Genomic DNA, 19,801 nt, shown 5'->3' with positions numbered 1-19,801 from the left:
ACCTGGTGTAAATCTTGGTTCAAATCCGATCCCACCACTCACCAGTTCTGGATCTGTATGGAAGAACCGAGCCTCAATTTCCTCGTCTGTAAGAAGAGGCTGGTGAGGGTACGAGTCTCACTGGATCGTTACACGAAATACAAATATATGACGCAGGTTAAAACCCGTGGAGCATGGCGCCTACCACAAGGTAAGCACGCACGCACTCAGGAGATTTGCCCACCGCCCAAACTGCGTCAGGATCACAAACAACCCGGATCCCGCGATTGGGAGTGGAGCGGGGAGAGGATGGCTCTCACTGGGGCGTTCGCCTCAGGTACGAAGGAGCGCACGAAGCGGAGAAAGACGGGCCTTGATGCCCAAAGAAGGGGCCTTGGGCGAAGGCAGGCAGCATGCCTGGGTGGCCTGTGCCGGCGGCCGCCCTCTCAGGACCCGAGACACCAAGCAACCCCGGGAGGCGCGCAATGGGAGCCCGGACCGCCCCAACTCCGCTCTGTGCCGGCACCACTCCCGCTGCAGCACCAACCACGGTACTCACCGCGTGAAGACGCCGCCGCAGTTCCCTCTAACCTCAACGCTAACTGCCTCAGATGCCGCCACAACCACCCCTCAGCAGTCGAGTCGACTGCAGTTCCGGGGCGGGGCCTCCAGGTACGTATGCGTGCGAACTACAGGAGGAAGTCCCGCCCCACTGTAAACGCTGCAACCTGATTCGTTGCCCCGCGGCACGTTGGCGTTCTGTAGTGCGAGCCTGGAGAGAGTGTAGAGCACGCTGGACTCGCCAGCGCTTCTGCTGGATGTTGGGAGCTCGTAAAGCTTTGCAACGCAAGTTTTGTTGTATTATTTCTCTTATTTTAGGGTAGTAGCTGCCCGTAAATTAAGTACCTACTGTGTGCCTGGAGCTTTAAACGCGTTTTTGCATTTAATTCACAACCCAGCCATTCTGTATTGGAGGTGCTATTTCCCCAGTGTATTTCTTTTTTATTAGATTAAGATGTAGGTTTACAGAAATATCATACAGAAAATACAGAGTTCCCATATACTCTCCCTCCGCACGTATTTTCCCTATTCTTAACACATTGCTTTAGTGTAGTACCTTTATTACAATTGATGAACCCATATTATAATTATATTATTAACTATTGTCCATAGTTTACATTGGAGTTCACCGTATGTGTTGCACAGCCCTGTAGTTGTTTCTTTTTGAAATTTTTACTCTAGTAATATATTTACAGCCTAAAATTCACCCCTTTAACCAATTTCACATATGTAATTTCAAATGTATAAATCAATGATGTTAGTTACATTCACAACGTTGTGCTACCTTCACCATCATCCATTACCGAAAATTTTTCATCACTCCAAACTTACTCTGTATCAAATAAGCATGGACCCCCATTCTTTACCCCCTCCCGGGCCCATGGTAAACTGAATTTTAATTCCTGCCCTGAGTTTGCGTATTCTAATTATTTCCTATCAGTGATATCATACAGCATTTGTCCTTTCATTTCTGGTTTTGTTTCACTCAGCATGATGTCTTCAAAGTACATACGTGGTATTGCATGTATTAGAACTTCATTCCTTTTTGTGGCTGAATAATATTCCATAATATGTGTAGACCACATTTTGTTTATCCATTCATCATTTGTTGGACACTTAGGTTGCTTCTATCTTTGGGCAATTGTGAATAATGCCACAGAGAACATCAGTGTACAAATGTCTGTTCAAGTCCCTGCTTTCTATCCTTTTGGGTAGATACCTAGACGTGAGATGGCCAAGTCATATGGCAATTCTATATATAACTTTCTGAGGAGTTACTGAAATGTTTTCTACAGTGGCGGCACAATTTTACATTCATATGAGCAATGTAAAATGTATGAATGTTCCAGTTTCTCTACATCCTCTCCAACACTTGTTATTCTTGTTTTTGTAATACAGTAGAACCTCATTTTACACAAATGCAACATACACAAATTCGGGTATACACGATTACCAATGGAAAAAAATAAAGGAAGAAAAACACATAAAATAAAAAATTTTAATTGCCTTCTAAATCCGTGCCATTTTCCCAAGCGGCATAAAATCTCAGATAATCTCACCCAATCATGCTCATTCTCACTCTGAGAAGCATTAGTGTGAGTCATTACATTGTTTTGTGCCACATCAGTCTTTGTCTGGGGTTCTTGCTTGTAACGAGTTCTGTCCTGGTTAGAGCAGTGCTGCTCTTTGTTTCATTAACTCTATTTAGTTACCAATAATGGCCCCAGAGTATAGGAGTAGTGATGCTGATAGCTCTGATAAGCCTAAGAAAAGTGATAAAGTACCTATGTTAGATGAAAAAATTAAAATTTCAGGTTTAGTGAAGGAACAAAAATGTCTGCCTCTGAGGTTGCAAGAAGGTTAGGGAAGAATGAATCTTCCATACATTCCATAATATTTAGAGAAAAATTCGTGCAAGTGTAGCATCTAAAACTGCTACAGTTACATCCATGGTACATGACAAAACCTTAGTGAAAATAGAGAAAGCATCAAATGTGTGGATAGAAGACATGATCCAAAACTTGCTCCTAATGATGACCTAGTGTTATGTGAAAGAGCTAAGATACTTTATGAACAATTTAGCAAGGATGATCCTAATTCAAAGCCATTTACCACAAGCAAAGTCTGGTTGTACAGGTTGAAAGAAAGGACTGGACTGAAAAAATCTCAAAATTACTGGAGAGGCAGCATCTGCAGTTGAAGAAGCTGCCACCACACTTCTGCAGAACTAAAGGAAATCATTGAAGAAGGGGAATACAATCCAAGGCAAGTCTTCAATTGTGATGAGACTGGGCTTTTTTAGGAAAAAAATGCCTGTTAGAATGTACATTCACAGAACTGCAAGGTGTGAACCAGGACAGAGAGCGTGGGAGGACAGGCTGACTCTGGTACTATGTGGCAGCTCTGAGGGTCACATGATCAAGCTAGGTGTGGTGTACAGAGCAAAAAATCCTCACACTCAGGAACAAAACCCAAAATTGTCTGCCTGTGTTCTGGCAAGACAACCAAAAGCACAGGTCACAGCACTATTCTTTAGTGAATGGTTCCATCAGTTCTTCATATCAAAGGTGAAAAAATACTTTGAGAAGGAAGGGCTATCATTCAAAGTCCCTTTAATTATTGACAATGCACCTGGCCACCAGGAATCCATTGGTGCCGAGGATGAAACTGTCAAGATTGTATTTTTACCACCTAAAATGACCTCACTGCTTAAGCCCCTAGACCAGGGCATAATTTGCTGTGTGAAGGCTAGGTACACACCTCTGGTTTTCAATCACATTAGATGAGCAATAGATGCAGACCCAAATATTGAACTAATGCAGTGCTGAAAGTCCTTCACCATTGCAGATGCAATAACATTAATCAAGGCTCAAATGGATGAATTAAGCCTGAAACAGTGAATGCCTGTTGGAAACTCTAATGGAGTGATGTTGTAATTGATTTTAAAGGCTTCCCTGGCATTGATGGTAAGGTTAGGAAAATCACAGAAGCAGTGAAACAACTTGGAGATGGCATGGAGGATGTGCTGCCTGATGAAGTGGCGAGTCATATAGAAGAGCATGTGATGAATTGACACCTGATGATTTGGGAGAACTTGTAAGGTCATTGACAGAGGATGAAGAAGAAAATAAATCATTATCTCAAGTGCAGACATTACAGAAGTATGCGGAAGTGTTCCCAAATGCACAGTAATTGAAAGATTCAATCACGGAATATGATCATCAGATGGTATGCTGTTGAGACTGTTATGGACCTCAGAAGAGCCATGATCTTTTAATCCAGTCTTGCAGGGTGGAACCTTTTGATTTAATATTTCCATGTAGATTGACCCTCCCAACTATGGGCAACCCTTTTGATTAGATTATTTCCATGTGGGTGTTACCCCGTGCATTCAGGGTGGGTCTTGATTAGACCAGTGGAGTCCTTTAAGAGAAGCTGAGAGAGACATTTTGGAGACAAGCTAAGATATGTAATCCAAAGTTTGCCCCTGGGAAAGCTAAGAGCTGACACAGACCAGGATGCTTGGAGACACTGGGAGATGAAGACAGAAGGACAGTTGGAGATGCTAAGCTAAGAGATGAAGCCCAGAGTTGTCCCACAGAAGCTAAGAGAGGACCTCCAGACACTTAGAGAGAAACACCCTGGGAGAACAAGCAAGGATACACAGGAGCTGAGAGAGAGAAGCTAAGAGAGACAGAAGCCCAGAGATATTTTGGCAAAAGCCATTTTGAAACCAGAACCCAGGAGCAAAGGACCAGGAGACACCAGCCACGTGCCTTCCCAGCAGACAGAGGTGTTCCAGACGCCATCGGCCTTTCACCAGTGAAGGTATCCTCTTGTTGATGCCTTAGTTTGGATGCTTTTATGGCCTTAGAACTATAAATTTGTGACCTAATAAATCCCCTTTATAAAAGCCAACCCATGTCTGGTATTTTGCATAACAGCAGCTTTAATAAACCAGAACAGATGGAATGTGCAATTAAAGTCACCAGGGGAATAATTGAAGTAATTCAGCCTTGGCAGCAAGTCTTTGATGAATTGAAGAGACAAAAACAGCAGCTTCCAACCATGATGGTCTTCAAAAGGGTAGCAAAACCTTCCACTTTAGAGGATCCACAACCCTTGTCATCCTCCACTTCTGATGTCCAACCATTGTCCTCATCTCCTCTCCAACCATCTTTAAGATGACCATCTGATCAGCCTGTGTCTTCTGAAGCTGATGATCTTTCTGTTGGACAGTCAGAAGGATAAGAGTAGCCTATTGCTACTACACAATGCCCAGACACTTACAGTCAGCCAGTCATTTCCTTGTAGCAATGAGCATTCTTATTCTCATCATCATCACCATCATGATTTCAAGAGACATTTGAGGAAGGACACTACAATAAATGTATAGATGGAGAGAGAGATTTGAAATTTTAAAAATTACTTCTGTGGTTGATTTTGTTTACTTATTGTTACTAGAGTGTCTACTTGCCTTATTTATAAAAATTTAGTAGGTATGTTAGTATAAGAAATACTTATTAAGTAATAGGGTCCACTATTATATGAGATTTTCAACTTATGCAAAGGGTCTTGGAATGTATTGGTCACCTAAAACAAGGTCCTTCTGTAGTAACCATTCTAGTGGGTCTGAGATGGTATCTCTGTGATTTGGATTTGCATTTCCTTAAAGGCTAATGATGCTGATCATCTTTTCCTGTGTTTATTGGCCATTTGTATACAGTATCTTTTTGGAGAAATGTCTATTTAAGTCTTTTGACCATTTTTAAATGGGGTGTTTGTCTTTTTGTTGTTGGGTTTTAGAATTCTTCATATATTCTGGATCGTAGATGCTTACCAGATCAGCAGTTTCTAAATATTTCCCCCATTCTGTAGCTTTTCTTTTTTACTTTCATGAAGTCCTTTGACATGCAAAAGTTATAAATTTTAATGAAGACCCAGTTACCTATTTTTTCTTTTGTGAAGACTCTAAGAATCCATTGCCTAACACAAGATCCTGAAGATGTTTCCCTATGCTTTCTTCTAGGAGTTTTATACTTCTCATACTTATATATAGGTCTTTGATCCATTTTGAGTTAATATTTATACATAGTGTGGGTTACAAACATCCGTTCTCTTGCATATGGATGTCCAGTTTTCCCAGCATCATACGTTAAAGAGAGCCGCCTTTCTTCAGTTCGCAGGTGAGTGGACTTGGTACCCATGTCAAAAATCAATTGGCCATACATGTGAGTGTTTATTTCTGAACTCTCAATTTGATTCCATTGGTGTGCATGACTCTCCTTTGCCAATAGCATACTGTCTTGATTACTATGCCTTTGTAATAAGTTTTAATATTTTAAAGTGTGAGTCCTCCAAATTCATTATTGTTTTTCAAGGTGGTTTTGGCTATTCAGGGCTCCTTGCTCTTCCATATAAATGTGATGATTGGCTTTTCCATTTCAGCAAAGAACGGTGCTGGGATTTTGATTGGGATTGTGTTGAATGTGTAGATTGCTTTGGGTAGAACTGACCTATTAAAAATATTTATAGCCTTCCAATCCATGAACACAGAAAGTCCTTCCATTTATTTACATTTTCTTTGATTTCTTTTTAGCGATATTTTGTAGTTTCCCACATACAAGTCCTTTACATCCATGGTTAAATTTATTGTGCCGTATTTCAGTCTTTTATTTGCTATTATAAATGAATTTTTTCTTTATTTCCTCTTCAGATTGTTCTTTATGAGTGTATAGAGCATTCCTGATTATTTCATGTTGAACTTGTACCATACCACTTTGCTGAATTCTTGTATATGCTCTGGTACTTTTGTTGTGATTTTTCAGGATTTTTAATATAATATTATTTCATCTGAAAATAGGGAAAGTTTTACTTTTTCCTTTCCAATTTAGATGACTTTTATGTCTTCTTCTTTCCTGATTGCTCTGGCTAGATCTCTTAGTACATTGCTGAATAACAGTAGTGGCAGTGGGTATCCTTGTCCCGTGACTGCTGTTACCTGCCTCAGAGGGTAAGCGTTCACTATTGAGTATGATGTTAGCAGTCAGTTTTTCATACATGCCCTCTATTGTGTTGAGGATGTTTCTTTCTGTTCCTAGTTTTCTAAGTGTTTTTTTCAGGAAGGGGTGCTGGATTTTGTCAGATATCTTTTCTGTACCAATTGAGATGATCATGTGGTTTTTTTCCTTTGTTCTAAAGTGTAGTGTATTACATTAGTTGATTTTCTTATGTTGGGCCACCCTTGCATATCTGGGATAAAGCCCACTTGATCATGGTGGATGGATAATTTTTTAATGTGCTGTAAGATTTGGCTTACTAGTATTTTGTTGAGGATTTTTGCATCTATATTCATAAGGGATATTGGTCTGTAATTTTCTTTTGTTGCGTTATCTTCATCTGGCTTTGGTTTGAGGGTGTGAATGAATTAGGGAGTATTGACTCTTCAATTTTTCCTTGAGTGCTAGGAGCTAACAAAAACAACAAACCAAAGAGAAAGAAAGACAGGAAGGAATGGAGGGAGGAAGGGAGGGAGGAAGGGAGGGAAAAGGCAAGGGAAGGCAAAGGGAAGGCAAAGGCAAAAAGGCAAAGGCAAAAAGGCAAAGGCAAAGGGCAAAAGAGCAACTAAGAGTGACATTTTTGAGGAGCTGAAGCCTAGAGAGGAGTGTCTTGGGAAAAAGCCATTTTGAAACCAGAACTTTGGAGCAGATGCCAGTCACGTGCCTTCCTAGCTAACAGAGGTTTTCCGGACACCATTGGCCATCCTTCAGTGAAGGTACCTGATTGTTGATGCATTACCTTGGACACTTTATGGCCTTGTATTAGTTAGGGTTCTCCTTGGAAACAGAATCAATGAGAGATGTCTCTTATTATCAAATTGTAAAAGTGACTCACGCAACTGCGGGAGCGCACGAGTCCAAATTCTGCAGAGCCATCAACAAGCTGTCAACTCCAAGGAAGACGTCCGACGAACTCCTCGGGAAACGAACCGACAACTTTGACGAACTCCTCAGGAAACGAACCGGCAACTTTGAAAAACTCCTCAGGAAACGAACTGGCAACTTCGACGAGCTCCCCAGGAAAAGCTTCACTGAGCAGCTGAAGAAGAAGTGAAGGTTCTCTAACCGTCCGGCTTATAAGCCTCCAACTGATCACCCGGACCAAATCCAGCCAATTACATTCTCTCACTGTGGAAGCACACCCCTTGATGAGTCATCAGTCAGCTGCAGTCAATTGACTGATGATCCGACAAACCAACCAGCCTCAAATAGCCTCACAGGAATCGTCAGGCCAGTGCCCGCTTGACCAGACAGCTAGGCCACCTAGCCAAGTTGACACATGAACCCAGCCATCACAGTCCACCCCTTGTCAACTTGGCAGTCGTACACATCACCTAAAACCATATCTTCAAAATGAACATTACAGCTTATGCCATATGATAAGGGGATAAGACAGAGAAGAAAGCAAAAATATTTTCTTCACAGACAAATACCAACATAATCATCACAAAACGAGGAGGAAATATTCATATCATCATAGTCCTCGTTTCTGTAACTGGTCACGTGGCCATAGTTCATATTTATCACGACCTTCTTCCACTACCCATTCCATGTTCCCTTTACCCTCAGCAAGCACTTCAGCTGGCCGTGGTTCTTTGCCTGGTGGGGTGACCCAAACCTTCATTCCTGAAGTTTCTTGGCTATTGGTAGTCCTGCCTGGATTGGGTTGTTGCAGTTTTCCATTGACTTGAATCATGGGGCATGGTAGTACTAAGAGACGCCCCAGGGGATCTCCTGTATGCCAGGAAAACTCTACTTCCATTGTGTAGTTGCAGTGCTATTTCCCCTTGATAGTCAGGATCAATCACCCCAGCCAGTACAGTAATCCCCTTACTTGCCTGTTGATTCAGAGGCATAAGAAGCCCAAAGTGGCCAGGTGGCAGCCTTAACTTCCAGTTCAATGGGATTATTGTTGTGTTTCCTGGTGGAAGCACTCCTCCTTTTGGAACCAAGACTTGTAGACCAGCAGAGCTTAAACTTGCAGGGACAGGAAGCAAAAATTTCCCTAGTGGATCACTAGGAGTGATAGTGAGTGGTGCTACTCCTGTTTCCACCCCTTGATTCCTGGACCCATGAATCCTGGCTATGGGAGAAACAGCACCATAGAGTGGACGCTGATTCAGAGCATACACAGCCTCCTGGAGAACACTGCCCCAGCCCTGCAAGGTATTGCCACCTAGTTGGCGCCGTAATTGAGTCTTCAATAGGCCATTCCACTGTTCTATCAACCCAGCTGCCTCTGGATGATGGGGAACATGGTAAGACCACAGAATTCCATGAGCATGTGCCCATCCCCTCACTTCATTTGCTGTGAAGTGGGTTCCTTGGTCCGAAGCAATGCTGTGTGGGATACCATGATGGTGGATGAGGCATTCTGTAAGTCCACGTATTGTAGTTTTGGCAGAAGCATGTCGTGCAGGGAAGGCGAACCCATATCCGGAGTATGTGTCTATTCCAGTAAGAACAAATCGCTGCCCTTTCCATGATGGAAGTGGTCCGATGTAATCAACCTGCCACCAGGTAGCAGGCTGATCACCCCGAGGAATGGTGCCATATCGGGGACTGAGTGTGGGTCTCTGCTGCTGGCAAATTGGACAGTCAGCAGTGGCTGTGGCCAGGTCGGCCTTAGTGAGTGGAAGTCCACGTTGCTGAGCCCATGCATAACCTCCATCCCTACCACCATGACCACTTTGTTCATGAGCCCATTGGGCAATGACAGGAGTTGCTGGGGAAAGAGGCTGATTGGTATCCACCAAACGGGTCATTTTATCCACTTGGTTATTAAAACCTTCTTCTGCTGAAGTCACCCTCTGGTGAGCATTCACATGGGACACAAATATCTTCATGTTGTTTGCCCACTCAGAAAGGTCTATCCACATACCCCTTCCCCAGACTTCTTTGTCACCAATCTTCCAATCATGTTCCTTCCAAGTCCCTGACCATCCAGCCAAACCATTAGCAACAGCCCAGGAATCAGTATACAGACGCACCTCTGGCCAGTTCTCCTTCCAAGCAAAGTGAACAACCAGGTGCACTGCTCGAAGTTCTGCCCACTGGGAGGATTTCCCCTCACCACTGTCCTTCAGGGATATCCCAGAAAGGGGCTGCAGTGCTGCAGCTGTCCACTTTCGGGTGGTACCTGCATATCGTGCAGAACCATCTGTAAACCAGGCCCGAGTCTTCTCTTCCTCAGTCAACTGACTGTAAGGAACTCCCCAAGATGCCATAGCTGTGGGCTGGGCAAGAGAAGGTAAGGTGGAAGGAGTGGGGGCCATGGGCATTTGGGCCACTTCCTCATGTAACTTGCTTGTACCTTCAGGACCTGCTCGAGCTCTATCTCGTATATACCATTTCCATTTTATGATGGAGTGCTGCTGTGCACGCCCAACTTTATGGCTTGGTGGGTCAGATAACACCCAGCTCATGATAGGTAACTCAGGTCTCATGGTAACTTGGTGGCCCATGGTTAAGCGTTCTGTCTCTACTAAGGCCCAGTAGCAGGCCAACAGTTGTTTCTCAAATGGAGAGTAGTTATCTGCAGAGGATGGTAAAGCTTTACTCCAAAATCCTAAGGGCCTGCGTTGTGATTCTCCTATAGGAGCCTGCCAAAGGCTCCAAACAGCATCTCTATTTGCCACTGACACTTCCAGCACCATTGGATCAGCTGGATCATATGGTCCAAGTGGCAGAGCAGCTTGCACAGCAGCCTGGACCTATTGCAGAGCCTCATCTTGCTCCGGTCCCCACTCAAAACTAGAAGCTTTTCTAGTCACTCGGTAAATGGGCCGGAGTAGCACACCTAAATGAGGAATATGTTGTCTCCAAAACCCAAAAAGGCCAACTAAACGTTGTGCCTCTTTTTTGGTTGTAGGAGGGGCCAGATGCAGCAGCTTATCCTTCACCTTAGAAGGAATATCTCGACAGGCCCCACACCACTGAACACCTAGAAATTTTACTGAGGTGGAAGGGCCTTGTATTTTTGTTGGATTTATCTCCCATCCTCTGCCACGCAAATACCTTACCAACAAATCTAGAGTAGTTGCTACTTCTTGCTCACTAGGTCCAATCAACATGATATCATCAATATAACGGACCAGTGTGATGTCTTGTGGGAGGGAGAAATGATCAAGATCCCTGCGGACAATATTATGACATAGGGCTGGAGAGTTGATATAACCCTGAGGTAGCACGGTGAATGTAAACTGCTGGCCTTGCCAGCTAAATGCAAACTGTTTCTGGTGGTCCTTGCTGACAGCAATTGAGAAAAAAGCATTTGCCAGATCAATAGCTGCATACCAGCTACCAGGGGATGTGTTGATTTGCTCAAGCAATGATACCACATCTGGGACAGCAGCTGCAATTGGAGTCACCACCTGGTTAAGCTTACGATAATCCACAGTCATCCTCCAAGACCCATCTGTTTTCTGCACAGGCCAAATAGGAGAGCTGAATGGGGATGTGTTGGGAATCACCACCCCTGCATCCTTCAAGTCCTTAAGAGTGGCATTAATCTCTGCAATCCCTCCAGGAATCCGGTATTGCTTCTGGTCCACTACTTTGCTAGGCAGAGGCAGCTCTAGTGGCTTCCACTTGGCCTTTCCCACCATAATAGCCCTCACTCCAGGAGTCAGGGAACCAGTATGAGGATTCTGCCAGTTGCTGAGTATGTCTATTCCAATTATGCATTCCGGCACTGGGGAAATAACCACAGAATGGGTCCGGGGACCCACTGGACCCACTGTGAGACGGACCTGGGCTAAAACTCCATCAATCATCTGACCTCCATAAGCCCCAACTCTGACTGGTGGACCAGAGTGACGTTTTGGGTCTCCGGGAATTAATGTCACTTCTGACCCAGTGTCTAATAATCCACGAAATATCTGATCATTTCCTTTCCCCAATGCACAGTCACCCTGGTAAAAGGCCGTAGGTCCCCCTGGGGAAGGCTGGGAGGAAGATTAACAGTGTAAATTTTTGGCAGTGTGACATGGTCCTTCTCCAAGGGTACCCGGCCTTCCCTTCATTCAAGAGGCTCTAGATCTGTAAACTGTCTCAAGTCTGGGAATTGATTAAGGGGCCGTGACTCTCTGTTTTTGTAATTCAAGGGAGATTTTTGTTCACGTGGCCTAGAATTCTTCTGCTTATATAGTTCAAACAAGAATTTAGTCGATTGCCCATCTATTTTACTACTTGGTACTCCATGATCCACTAGCCAACGCCATAAGTCTCTGCGAGTCATATTATTTTGATTGCTGCTTTGAGCCTGTTTTCCATTATGGTAGCCCTGTCCACCTTGTCTGTGGCGATTAACTGCAGCCACTTGGCTTCTGCTGACTCGGGACCCGATTATCCCCATTGTGTTTAAGGATTCCAGTTCAGTGACAGCAGTTCCTACAGTAATATCTGACCTACAGAGAAGGGCGACTACAGAGCTCTTCAGGGATGATGGAGCTAGTTTCACAAATTTATTCCTTACAGTCCTGGTAAAAGGTGTGTCCTCTGGACATTCCAGGGCTGTGTGAGCAGGTTTTCCATGATAAATCCACTCTAACATTCCAATCTCTCTAAGCCTTTGAATCCCCTCCTCCACGTTATACCAGGGCAGTTCTGGCATTTCAACTTCTGGTAATGCCGGCCACCTTTTGATCCATGTTTCAGCCAGCCACCCAAACAAACTGTTAACACCCTTTCTAACCCCTCGAGCTACAACATTGAATGCAGAATCTCTGCTTAGTGGGCCCATATCAGTAAATTCAGCCTGATCCAACCTTATATTCCTTCCACCATTATCCCACACTCTCAATATCCATTCCCACACATATTCCCCTGGTTTCTGTCTGTATAAGTTGGAAAACTCATACAGTTCTTTTGGAGTATAGCGTACTTCCTCATGGGTCACACTTTGTACCTCACCCTTTGGGGCTTGTTGGGACTTGAGCCTAGTTATAGGTCTTGAAGCAAAAACTGGTGGTGGGGGTGGGTCAAGAAAAGAGTTAGAATTATCTCTCAAGCCATTCACCTCAGGGCACTCTGTTGCATTTTCATCTCTTAAAACAGGATTAGTCTCTCCAGACAAAAGAGTGAGGGCTGCTTCCTCAGGGGAGGTGATTACAAGATTAGCAGGCATTGAAGGGTCAATCTCCTTAGGTGGGAGTTGCGTGGCAGGCTCCTTAGGGCAGACTGGAGGCAGAGAAGCTGTTTCCCCAGGACAGCCCTCTACAGGTAAATCTAACAATGACCCAGCAGAATCCAGGGTTCCAATGTCCTCACTGTCATTATTATCAATCCATATGTCTCCATCCCAAGTTTCTGGGTCCCATTCTTTTCCAATCAATGCCTTTACTTTAACAGCAGACACCCTGAGAGGTTGAGATTTTAGTTTATGCTGTAAATGTGCTACTCGCACAATAAGAGACTGCATCTGATTTTCAGAAACCTCCAGTCTGCGGGCACAGGAATAAGATTTTCTTTCAGGGCACAGATGGAACTCTTTACATCTGTTATACGGCATTCAAGTTTTGAATTTGAAGCCTTTAGCTCATCCCTTTCTCTTACAACTGTATCCAAGGTATCTAAGAGCAGCCAGCCAACATCATTATACTTCTTAATACTGCAAAACTCCGTGAAAGTGTCGAAAACACTGTCACCCAGAGCCTTGCTTCGTACTAGAGCACAATTAGGAGAATCAAATGGTGCTATTTTGCGTATTTCCTTTGCCAACCCCTGCCATGGACTCTTAGTACCCTCTTGATTATTGGAAATAGAGTCATTAGTGCCTCTGAATCTAATCAGAGTAGAAAACAAGTTGTAAAAGCCCATTTTAAGATTCCGTTTCTCAAGAACCACTCTCGGTACCAAGTTGTGTTAGTTAGGGTTCTCCTTGGAAACAGAATCAATGAGAGATGTCTCTTATTATCAAATTGTAAAAGTGACTCACGCAACTGCGGGAGCGCACGAGTCCAAATTCTGCAGAGCCGTCAACAAGCTGTCAACTCCAAGGAAGACGTCCGACGAACTCCTTGGGAAACGAACCGACAACTTTGACGAACTCCTCAGGAAACGAACCGGCAACTTTGAAGAACTCCTCAGGAAACGAACCGACAACTTTGACAAACTCCTCAGGAAACGAACTGGCAACTTCGACGAGCTCCCCAGGAAAAGCTTCACTGAGCAGCTGAAGAAGAAGTGAAGGTTCTCTAACCGTCCGGCTTATAAGCCTCCAACTGATCACCTGGACCAAATCCAGCCAATTGCATTCTCTCACTGTGGAAGCACACCCCTTGATGAGTCATCAGTCAGCTGCAGTCAATTGACTGATGATCCGACAAACCAACCAGCCTCAAATAGCCTCACAGGAATCGTCAGGCCAGTGCCCGCTTGACCAGACAGCTAGGCCACCTAGCCAAGTTGACACATGAACCCAACCATCACAGGCCTTAAGACTGTAACTGTATAACCAAATAAACCTCCTTTTATAAAAGCCAGTCCATTTCTGATGGTCTGCATTCTGGCAACATTAGCAAACTGGAACATCCTCTCTTAGCATCTCCAGAGCAAAAGTCTGCTTTCAACAGCCATCTTCAAACTGTCTCTCATCTGCAGCTACTCTCTCAGCTTCTGTGCATTCTTCAAAGTGTCCCTCTTGGCTATAGCAAGCTTGCTCCTTCTGTCTGAGCTTGTATAGCACTCCAGTAATCTAATTCATACCCACTCTGAATGGGTGGGGTAACACCTCCATGGAAATTATCCAATTAGAGTCATCACCCACAGTTGGGTGGGTCACATCTCCATGGAAACACTCAAAGAATTACAATCTAATCAACACTGATACATCTGCCTGCACAAGATTACATCAAAGATAATGGCATTTTGGGGGACACAAGACATTCAAACCAGCACATACAGTAAAGCAAGGGATCCTTTGCCCCAGACCTTGCTGACTGAATTGTTTCTTGCACTGCTTTAGCTGTCAGCAAGCTGCTTCTGCCTACAGGGAAGTTCAGGGAGGGTTCCCGGACTTTTAGGTTGCCACTGGATAGATTGTCACTGACATACAGACACTCCAGAAGGGGCATAGGGTTTACTCTGTTACCTCTGGAACATGGCGAGGGACCCACAATGGGAGCACAGGCTGGCTCCACACTGCACCAAGTGTGGGTGGAGTGGGGCCAGCACCGGGTGCTTTTCCTTCCTCCTTTCCCAGCCCCTGACCCAACCTCCTTCCTTTTAAAACCTGTGTTTTCTTGATTTGGCTCTTGCCCAGTTACTGCAACCCTTTAACTGTTTTCTGGAGTTTTGAGGAAGATGGCTCTGCCGGGTTTTGCTAGTCGTTCAAAGATTCTGTGGGGAAATGGCATCCTGGAGCATCGTACACTGCCATCTTGGTTGACAGGCTCCCCAGCATTTGATGCCTCACCTGTTGCACACTGATACTTAAGGCAGGTCTGCCTGACTCCAAAGCCCAAGCTTTAATCACTAACTATACTGTTCCTTTGTTTTATGCAGGGGCATCAGCTTTATAGTAGATAATTATATTTTTGATATTGCTATCATAGGACATTCAGGTATCCCTTTTTAATACACTGTTTCTGTTCTGGATGACCTTGGGAAGTCCCAAGAGACAATGAAGTGTGTGTGTTTTGGCCAGGAGGTGGAGAGGGGGGCAGTGCCCACCATGCTTAGGTCATGGGAGCTTCCACCTCACCCCACAGTGGGGGTCTGTGAAGCCACAGTGGGACAGAGCTCACCTCATCTTCTGGGAGAAGTTCCAGTGTGTACCCAACAGATTGGGTCACACAGAGCCAGTGCTAGACTGGTACCTGAGGAAGTCTCACTATAAGAGCCTCGGAGCGGTCCCTGATGGCGGTGTGAGGAGAAAGGGTGGCCCGTCCCTGGATGGCTGGACAAGGGATCTTGTCTCCTATAGGCTGGATACAAACCTTGGAGGGTTGTGGGGTTGTCTTGAAAGAACCTTGCCTAACCAGGTTCTTTGCTGGGTAAAGGGAAAGGCTGGGAATTGGGGGGCATCTTGAGGGGTATCTTTGTGGTGGTGGAATAGTTGTGCATCTTGCTAGCAGTGGTGGTCACACATGCAATACAACGATAGACCTACACACACAGGCTATACGAATGTCGATTCCCTGGTTTTGCTACTGTACTCTAGTTACATAAGATGTAATCAATGGAGGAAACTGGTTGAAGTGTATAGGGGACCTCTCTGTAATGTCTTTGCAACTTACTGTGAATCTTTAATTATTTCAAAATAAAAAGTCAAAGAGGAAAAAAAGATTCCAACTACATAACATCACTCTTGTGGTATTCTAAACTATTTGATCTGAATCTAATCATGAGGAAACAATCAGACAAATCCATACTGTGGAATATTCTACAAGACAACTGGCCTGGGCTCTGACAAAGTCAAAGTCATGAAAACCAAAAGCCCAGGGCACTGCTCTTGACTAAAAGAGATCAAAGAGACATGGCAGCTGAATGAAATGCATGATCTTGATTGGATCCTGGATTGGGGGAGGGAAAGAATACACCTATAAATGGCATTTTGAAGTCATTTAGGAAAATTTGAATTATTTGTACATTTTGAAAATATGTAAATTTGAAAATATGGGTACTTGTCCTTCTCAATATTCCAATTTTAAAATAGTTATTTTTCTAAAAAAATAAAAAACATAATTTATTTTAATGGAAATGGAGGCTGTGCCAGTTTGAATGTATTATGTCCCCAAAAACGCCATTATCTTTGATGCAATCTTGTGTGGGCAGATTTATTAGTGTTCATTAGATTGTAATTCTTTGACTGAGTGTTTCCATGAAGATGAGACCCACCCAACTGTAGGTGATAACTCTGATCAGATAATTTCCATGGAATTGTGGCCCCACCCACTCAGCATGGGCCCTGATTAGTTGGCTGGAGCACTATATAAGCTCAGACAGGAGTGAGCTTGCTACAGTGAAGAGGGGCACTTTGAAGGACACACAGGAGCTGAGAGAGGAGCTTTAGCTTATAGAGACATTTTGGAGACAGCTTTTGAAAGCAGGCTTTTGAAAGCAGACTTTTGCTCCAGAGAAGCTAAGAAAGGACAAATGCCCCAAGAACAACCGAGAGTGATGTTTTTGAGGAGCTGCAACTTAGAGATGAACGTTCTGGGAGAAAGCCATTTTGAAACCAGAACTCCGGAGCAGAAGCCAGCCAAGTGCCTTCCCAGCTAACAGAGGGTTTCTGGACACCACTGGCTATCCTCCAGTGAAGGTACCCGATTGCTGATGACTTACCTTGGACACTTTATGGCCTTAAGATTATAACTTTGTAACCAAGAAATCCCCTTTATAAAAGCCAATCCATTTCTGGTATTTTGCAGAAGGCAGCATTAGCAAACTGGAACAGAGGATTTGCTTTTTTGTTCCTGTTGTTCATAAAGGTAACTAAGATCTAGAAAACCCATCAAAGGGATGGGTCCCAGTTGCTAAAAGCCCCTCCAGAAACTTCCATTGCCAGTAACTGGAGTGGATGTCCTTGCCAATGTGTAGACTGGTTTTCCAAAAAGATAAAAAAGTGGATCTGGGCCATGTTGTAGGATAATACCACTACTGAATCTGAAAATATGGATGCTGCCTCCTCATTATGTAAGGATCAGATAGCTGAGGAGCTTTGCTGCTCTCATATACCACTGACACTTTCTGTTCTGATAATGAAAGACCAGTTATTCCTTCTGATATAGAAGCATATTTAACAGAATATTTACCCCAAAATACTCAAGTACAATTTCCAAATTATAGAAAGTGGAAAGGCCTTACTCTATAATGACTGGTACAGATGATTCATATCCTTTGAGTTCTATATTAGAAGACTGTACTGAGGGAGAGGCTAAACAGGCCCAAGTAAAAAAATGAAGAAGTGATGTAATGGCTAAACTCATTATAGAATGAAATAAGAAAACTATACTAATAAGTTAGATATAAGCAATAGTAATCTCTCTTCTAATTTTTAGTTTTTATATAAGTAAAAGGTGGGTTATATTGCTCCTACAAAACTCATACCTTAATTAGTAGAAATATTTTCAGTAAAGTTTTGCAAACATTCAAGGTTAAGTTTAAATCTCTGATAATGCTGTAAATACCGTCCTTTGTTTTTAATTCACTGGTGGTTCATCACCTATAATTCACCACCCTTGGTTCAAACATAAAAGTGGAATATGATTTAGTTGAATGTATTCTAAATCAAAGGCTCTAGAAATACTCTGTAACTTAGACTGGAAGGGTCTTCTGATCTCTTAGCCAGCTGCGTCGGGAAAGGGCAAAACTCCCTGGGTTTAGAAATATATCAATTTATTTTTACATCGTAAACTTGTTCCTTTTACCTTAAGTGCTTCTTTAGTAAATATGTGTTGAATTTACATTCTTGTCTTGAGCGCTCTTTACTTTCAAACTATTGTCTGTCCCTAGGCTCTTATTCAAGTGAGAGGTTGCTTGAATGAGGCCCAAACTCACTGAATCACGACCTAATAAGGCTCAAGCCTTTTCTAACGGAGATCACAGGTTTGACATATAAAAAGATGATGGCATAGAGAGGTGTGGAATTTAGTTAGTCCTCTAGAGCAACTAGTAAACAGCCAGGAACAACTACTAAATAGTCTGGAACAACTGCTGGGGGACAACTGTGACTGTCCATACATCACACACCAGCCTGGAATGGGTGGAATGGCTGAGACTGCAGCATAAAAGCTGCAAGTAAAAGCTGTGGACCTGTGCTGGGAACCCCCACCCCCATAGCAGGCTGAGCTGCAGGAGCTCGCTGTGGGAGAAAGCAGCATTCCCTGTTGGGAGCAAGTGAATATAGCTCAACCTAGCTCCAACCAGGTTTTTAATTAACAAATGTGGACTGCTGAATACAAGCTGCAAACACAGACAAACCCCTAAGAAGCAGCAAAGTACCGTGAGGTCACTCCTAGTGGAGAGGAGGTGAGGCTGGTGGAAAAATAAATACAGAGGCTTTTGGAGACGACTGTGTTTAGAATACTCTAAAAAGTGTGTGCCCCAAGAAAAGGAGCACAGAAGACCGGGCACTATCTGGCCAACAGGCGAAACTGTGGGACTGGAGACTGGCTCTGAAAAGGGGCTTTCTTTCCCCTTTTTTCATGTCTCAATCTGAGTGGCTCAGTGGAGAAAGCCTCAGGCATTTTCAGCTCTCAGTGCTCTGACCCAGGCAGGGGTGGAGTTAACAGAGTCAGAGAGACAAAGGATTAATTCAAGTGCAGAAGATAACTCCCTAGGGGGTGTATCTTCCCTAAATGGAGGGCCCAGCTCAAGTGCCCGCTCTCACTTCAGAACTCAGACCCCAGGGCCTGGGGGGAAACAATCAAACCAGAAACAATTTAAGCTGAGAATTAAAGAGGCCACACCTCTTTACACCAGTTGGGAGTGACAGCCTGACAGGTGCCACCTGCTGGGCAGGTTAGGAAAAGCACAGTCGCCAGAGGCCTCACAGGAAAGTCTGTCAATCTTCTAAGACACACCCTCAGGGAAACCTGATACTGAATATTGTCCCCTTCTGAGACCTGAGCCCATTCTGGCCTGGGAAAATCTGATTGGGGTAATCAAGGAAAACCAGATGCCTAGACAACAGAAAACTACAAATCACATTAGGAAAAATGAAGATATGGCCCAGTCAAAGGAACAAACTTACACTTCAACTAAGATGCAGGAATTGAAGCAACTAATTATTAATCAAACAAATCTCCTAAAACATTCCAAAACTCAAATCAACAAGTTGAGATGTAAAATTAGAGATCCAGGAAGCCCAGCATACCCCAAATAGAATAGATCTGAATAGACCTAGGCCAAGACACTTAATAATCAGATTATCAAACATCAAAGACAAAGAGAGAATCTTGAAAGCAGCAAGAGGAAAGCAATCAATCACATACAAAGGAAGCTTGATAAGACTATGTGCAGATTTCTCCACAGACACCATGGAGGCAAGAAGGAAGTGGTGTGATATATTTAAGATATTGAAAGAGAAAAACTGCCAACCAAGAATTTTATATCTGGCAAAACTCTCCTTCAGATATGAGGGAGAGTTTAAAATATTCTCTGACAAACAGACAATGACAGTTTGTGAACAAGATACCTGCTCTATAGGAAATACTGAAGGGAGCACTACAGACAGATAGGAAAAGACAGGAGTAAGA

General features: G+C 43.7%; 1 protein-coding gene across 3 annotated transcripts in view; it reads right to left on the bottom strand.

The window, feature by feature from the left end:
* DDX24 (DEAD-box helicase 24) overlaps positions 1-638 on the bottom strand; it is a 34,391-nt gene extending 33,753 nt beyond the window's left edge. Inside the window, exon 1 of one of the 3 annotated variants that reach the window (XM_037831989.1) lies at positions 539-638. The gene's annotated coding sequence lies outside the window, so the exon portion shown is untranslated. Of the gene's footprint in view, positions 1-42; positions 483-538 lie in introns of those variants that run through there. The other 2 variants (XM_037831992.1, XM_037831990.1) reach the window with 2 other exon arrangements.
* Positions 639-19,801: the final 19,163 nt, after the last annotated feature.

The sequence above is a fragment of the Choloepus didactylus genome, chromosome 4, assembly GCF_015220235.1.
Source record: "Choloepus didactylus isolate mChoDid1 chromosome 4, mChoDid1.pri, whole genome shotgun sequence".
NCBI lineage: Eukaryota > Metazoa > Chordata > Mammalia > Pilosa > Megalonychidae > Choloepus > Choloepus didactylus.
Note: the sequence above shows the minus strand (reverse complement) of the source record. Positions and strands in the feature narration are given on the sequence as shown.